We start from the raw sequence: 6,129 nt of genomic DNA, 5'->3' as shown, positions 1-6,129 counted from the left end.
CCCCTCCGCCGCTGCCCCTGCTGCCCACCCATCCGGGGAGCCCCTCAGCCTGAGTGTCCGGCCGCGTGGGAGCCCCCACAAGTAGAAGGCAGGAGTCTGGGGCGTGGGTTAGAGAGCCCTTCAGCCGGCAGTCTCAGCTGAAGCGGCCGCCCCCCAGACCGCTGGTGGCTGCTGGGTGCCCCTGCTCAGCACACCAGGAGGGCAGTGGTTTGGTAACCTGAGGGAGGGAACAGGCCCAGGGTTAAAAATAATCCCGCTGAAAAGGAGCATTTATTTTTAACCCGGATCAGCTGTGCAGCCTGCTGTACCGGGGAGCCTGACAGGTGGTGGTAACAGCCCGGCTGGAGGAAGAGCCCGGGGATGGGCTGGGATGGGCGGATGGCTGCAGAAGGCCATGCTGCAGGCACTACTCTTGAGCAGGTATGAGCTCTTGCCCTGCTGCAGGCACTGCTCTTTGAGAGGAGCAGGTATGAGCTCTTGCCCTGCTGCAGGCACTGCTCTTTGAGAGGAGCAGGTATGGGCTCTTGCCCTGCTGCAGGTGCGGGCTGAGCACCCGCAGCACATGTGCTGCAGGTCTATTGTGCTCATCACCTGGGGTGCCGAGTGGGGTGCGTGTGTGAAGTGAACATCCAGGCAAACCTCAGAAATGTGGCATCGAAACAAACCGAAAAGTGAACCACAGATGTTGCAGTGTCTTCTGGTCCACCTCTTGAAGGGTGGCCAGGTCTGTTCCCGCCCCTCCCCTCCCCTCCCGGCGGCATCCTCTGCAAAGCCTGCTCTGCCAAAACCGCCCGGCAGACTTTGCCCGGTGCCAGCATGTAGCGTTGCTCCCATGACTGGCGGCGGCAATGCCCAGCGGAGGCCAGACAGACCAAACGCTCCTCCCTGTGCCGGGGCGGCATGGGCTGCTCCGGAGAGCCCCGCTCCTGGCACCCTGCCTCCTCCCCAGCTGCCAGCCTTTGGGTGTGCTTCGGGTGTCTTTCCCTCTGACATCAGCTTCCTCCTCTACAACCCGTGGCGGCCAAAGCCCTCCTAAGTGAACCACCCGGCAAGGAGAGCTGGCTGGCGGGGGGACACACCCAGGGGAGGGGACACACCCACCGGCATCGGCTTTCCCCCCCCCCCCGCACCGGGGCCAGGTGGGTGGGTCACACTGGCCAGGGGGCTCCCCTGAAACCCCAAACACGGTCTTCCATAGAGGGTTGCATAAGCGCTGCCGGCAGACGGGAGAGCAGGGAACCTCGGGGCCACCCCGGCCCCGGCCGCTGTGTTGGGTGCCTGCAGGGTGGGAACTCCCAGCGCCTCTTCCCGCTGCCGCCATCTGCTGAGGCCAGCAAACTGGAAACCAGCTGCTTGCCCAACCCTCGCCAGCAGCCAGGCTGTTGTCATTGCTGTTTGCTTTACATCAGCTCTGTTTGGTTTGGCAGGCTGAGGGCAGCAGGTTCAATCCTGGTGATTTTACGAGGGCTGGTTCCTGTCCCACACCCCTTGTCGGTGAACACGGCGTACGTTGAGGATACCCTCACCCCGCAGCCCCGGGGCAGGAAAGGGTGCGGCTGAAATTAGTGTTTGCTTCTCAAGGGCAAGCCTGAAGTGCCGGTGTTTGGGAAGGTAATTACTGGGCGTGAGAAAAGGCCTTCTGCATGGTCACGGCAGCTCCCCGCGTGCCGCAGGTGCCCGGTCACCTGCACCCCGGGGACCGCTGGCTGCGTGGGAAAAGTGTGGGTAGGTGGTCAAAGGCAGGGATCATGCCCGGGGTCTGGCCAACTGCAATGCAGAGTGTGTCCAAAGTCACCTGCTGGGGCGACTGAGGCCAGCAAGAGGGATATCCCACCAGGACAGGCACCGTCCCACAGCCCTTGCCCCAGGCAGTGCCTGCTACTGACGCCCGGCACACAGGGGGTGCTCCATTTCCATCTGAGCTGCATCTTGTCCAGGCAGCTGGTACCCGTGGTAAGGGGGGTGGTTTTTCCTCCATGTTTCACACTGAAGTGAGAAAGGAAAAATGACACTAGTTATTCCCGCTGCTCCCCATTTCCCAGGACAGGCTGCCTGCCCTCTGGCCCCATCCCATCCCAGGGCGCAGGCAATGGGGCTGCCAGCATGGGCGCTCACAGCTCCTGGGCTGCAGGGAGCCACAGAGGCCAATTAGCCTAGTGTCCTCCTCCTCGTTAGCTCCTGCCTCATCTCAGTCAACCGGGCAGCCCCGGTGCCCCATCCTGCCAGTCAGTGACCCTGCTGGGGCTGGGGTGCCTCCCCGTTTGCCGCAGGACCTCAACCACGGGGAAGGAGCAGCAGGGCAGAGGATGGGGAAGGAGCATCAGGGCAGAGGACGGAGTTCAACGTGCGGCCACAGTTCAAGTCACCTCTGCCCAGCCCTGTCCTGGCTGCTCCTTCCCAAACCCGCCCTGCTCCATGGCGTGCCAGCCCAGCTGAGTGGTGATGTGGGGCGAGAGCAAGCAGTTGGAGATTTGGGGCGGCGGGCAGCCACGCAGCCCTGTGTTGCTCCTGGTCCCCTCCTGCCTGAGCCATGTATTTCTTGCCCTTGCACTGGCCGTAGGGACACGCAGTTGTGTGACAAGCCAGTCCAGAGAGCTGACCTGTCTGGAAATGGAGCACTTTATTTCAGCAGGTTGGAGGTCAGCTCGGGCTGCTTGCTGCTCAGGCTTGCCACAGGCTGAGCTGCTGCCTGGATCCCCTCCCCACTGGGGGACCCCATTCCCGCTCCTTGCCAGGTCCAGTTCTCGGCCGTGGGATGACGAACAGCCCTTGTGTGCTACCCCAGCAGAAAACCCTTCACTGCCTTTTGTAATCAGTCCTCCGCCGATTTAGCAAGGTGAAATGGCTGGGAGCAAAGTCAGGAGTCAGCAACCGGTGCAGGGAGAAGGCTGGGTCCCGTGCCAGGAGGAGTGGGAAAAGCCAGCCTACGGCAGCTCGGCTCGGACTGCTGCAGAGCTGCAACCTGGGCAGCCAGGTACTCGGCTGTGTGGGCATGACGCAGGGTGCGGTGCCGGCAGCTGCCCAACTCCCTCTAAATCAGCTGATCCAAATCTGAGAGGAACAGCCGGCACCTCCCAAGCCGAGCCAGGGTGCACGACACTGCTCTGGAGCCTTGCGGTGAGCTGCACTGGCAGGCAACTAACCCCTGGAAAACAGAAGATGATGGCTTTTCTGCTAGATCAACTCCTGGATCTGGTTTGCCAAGCAGCTGTGTATAGTGTTGTGTTGGCACAAGAGAGAGGATGTGAGCGAGTGCCGAGGAGTTGGGATTGCTTAGATCGCTTCAAACAGCTCTGGCACCAAAAAAGTGTAACCATGGGCATACAGACAACCCTGAGCTAATAGGACTCCAGTTACCTGCAGAGCCTTTGTGAGTCCAAGCCTGGGACAAGTCTACTGAATTGCCTCACTAGGACAGGCTTTAATGAGTGCTGGGTCTGAGCTCTAGCAGGAGGGCTTGAGGGGCGGGGGTTCACCTCCCTTTTTCATAATATTTGAACGCGTTCACATGTCCCTGTAGAACTGAGGGATGGGTGGGTGGCTGTTCTCCCGTTCCAGTTTATCCCAAGTCTACAACATTTTCACTCCCTGAAGTGTTTTAGTTTCTTTGTGCATTTCTTGGTTGCTATGGTGCCAGTTCTGGCAGTTTTAGTGGCCTCTGCCCCTCGGGCAGCATTCACAGCAAGGTGCATCCGCAGCAGTGTTGCAGGGGGCTGTGTAATAGCACCACTCCTCTCCTCTCGCTTCACCCCGAGCGTGTGCTGCCTGGACAGCACTACAGGGGCTTACAGAGCTGCTGTGCTCTCCATGCAAATCCTCTCCCTCCACACATGCTGAATCTGTCTGCATAATCTTCGGGATGCTCCCCTGTATCCCAGGCTGGGCTGCACTCATTCTCTCGGTGCTGATTGTCCTCTCCCTCCCCAGCAAGCAGGATCACTCCGGAGTGAGCTGCTCGCTGCAACTGTGACTATTGTGAAACAGTTTAACTTCCTACAGGAGCAGTAGTCCTTGCCTGTCAGCCTGTGCCTGGCGCTCACAACGCCTCCAGCACTCACAGCCCTGCTTCCTTCTCCTTGACGTGAGCACATGCACGCTCCTGCATGCACAGCCGTCCCTCCTCCGGCATGCCTTCTGCGCCCGCCGGTTTCCCAGGGGCCAGGACCTGCCCCGGGGAGCGTGCCGGCAGAGGGGATGCGGCGGCATGCCGGGGGGACTGCGGCTCCCAGCGCTGATGGGGGATGCATGAGGAAGATGGATACGGGTCCTGCTGGGAGGTCCCCGAGGAGGCAGCTCTACCACCCCAGCCAGCAGCTCCTTGGGTGGGTAGGTGGTGGTTATGTGTGGACCACAGCCTCCTTGCCCTGTGGGTTATCCCGCACCCAGCAGTGCCTGCTTGGGAGTGGCCGGGTGGCAGGCATGGGCTTTCAGGCAGGCACACACCCAGGGGGGATGTCGGATGCCGTGGCCGCCGCAGAGGCTTGGCGGTGTTCCCAGGAGGTGACTCTTTAGGAAGTGGGTGCGTCCCGCCGGTGCCGCCACGGGAGGCCCAGCGGGAACTGCGTGGGAGCGAGGAGAGCCACGGAGTGGGCTGGGCCCTGGCCTGACCCCCCGGTCATTAGGGAGAAGGTGGCTTTGACATGAGTCAGCAGCAGAGCTGGGCGCAGGGGAAGCAGGGCCTGGAGAGCAGAGGAGCAGGGAAGTGCCAATCGGCATCATGACACATCCTAATTACTTTTGCTTCCAAATCCACGTTGCACTGTTAAATTTGCTTGCTTGCATGAGAAACAAAAGCAAGAGGCATTCCCCAAAACTCCCTCTAGGCAGTGGGCTCCAGCGCCTAACCCAGATGTTGGCAGATCCTGCCTGTGCAAGACAGAGGAGGAGGGAGTCCTGGTCACACCACCTCCTGCCAAAAATTCCCAAACCAGCAAGCCCAAGGCTTGCTGCCCTGCCTCACCAGCCTGGGACCAGGCACCAGAGCATCGCTGACAAAGCCACCGCCCAGGAGGGCCAGGCGTGGAGGAGCCACAGCCCCTGCGGGTGAGGAGCCCTGCGTAATGCCTCCGCCCCCCACAGCTGGGTAATAGCTATTGCGTGGAGGCTGGGCACTGCGGTCAGCTAGCATGGGACAGGATCGCCCCTGGCTGCTTACCGCGTCGTGCCTTACGTGTGGGAGGTCAGCCCCTGGGATCTCACAGGGGCTTGGCCAGTGTAGGTCACGGTACCCCAGAGCACCAGGAAGTGCAGGCAGCGAGGGCAGGAGCCCCCCACTTCCCGTCCACCCCACGGGGTCCCCCAGCACACTGCCCAGCTCCCAGTGCTGGGTGCTGGGCTGGCCCTGCCAGGCTCTTCTGTGGTCCCACTGGCCTCCCACGCACCCGCAGAGGTCCCACGGGGAGAGCTGCCTCCTGCTGCTGCTGCTGCTCCTGCTGCTGCTGCTCCTGCTGTGGCTGTTGCTGCTGCCACCTAACGGAGCCACTCCCCCAGCCCGGGAGAGATGAAAGCGGTGGTGCTCTGCACCGGCAGGCCAAAGCTTGCACACCCTGGGCAGCCTGCTGCCTGGCTGTGCCTGGGCCCATGCTGGCAGGGAGCACGTGTGACGTGCAGGTGCTGGAACGGGTGAAACCCTTGAGCACATGTCACACCACATGGCAAGGAGGAGACCCGGTCTCCCCCTATAGATGGTCGCCCTTGAATCTTGCTGACACGCTCTCTCTCTCCGTACGCACGCACGTGCAGCACACCTGGCCCACGCAGCCACCACGCGCGTGGAGGTCTTGGCTGCTGGGAGCGAGCATCTGAGCCACCAGTTCGTGGCGGCTGAGACGGGGAAAGCAAAGCAGCTCCCGAGCGATGCAGGTCATAGCAGGATGCTTTATATAACCCACAGCCACAGAGAAAACCAAAATAGCTGCCTCCCTGCTGCTCAGTTCGTCTCTTCCATCAAACACGGATAAAATTAGAGCAGGCGGTGACGTGCACCTACGTCTGCACAGGGACTCCAGGGAGACGGAGGGAACCGGCTCAGGGCTCTGCCATTAGCAGCACAGCCTGCCAGAGCTTTCAAGTAAAATCCGTCAGCGAGGCCGGTGTGTGGCCACAGGGGATAGATGTGTGGAAGAGGAG

At 61.4% G+C, this 6,129-nt stretch overlaps 1 protein-coding gene across 1 annotated transcript in view; it reads left to right on the top strand.

Annotated features, from left to right (window-relative positions):
- Positions 1 to 6,129, top strand: part of TMED10 (transmembrane p24 trafficking protein 10) — a 33,744-nt gene that overhangs the window by 1,352 nt on the left and 26,263 nt on the right. The gene's annotated exons all lie outside the window — the stretch shown is intronic.

This window comes from Aptenodytes forsteri, unplaced genomic scaffold (genome assembly GCF_000699145.1).
Source record: "Aptenodytes forsteri isolate BGI_AS27 unplaced genomic scaffold, ASM69914v1 Scaffold193, whole genome shotgun sequence".
NCBI lineage: Eukaryota > Metazoa > Chordata > Aves > Sphenisciformes > Spheniscidae > Aptenodytes > Aptenodytes forsteri.
Note: the sequence above shows the minus strand (reverse complement) of the source record. Positions and strands in the feature narration are given on the sequence as shown.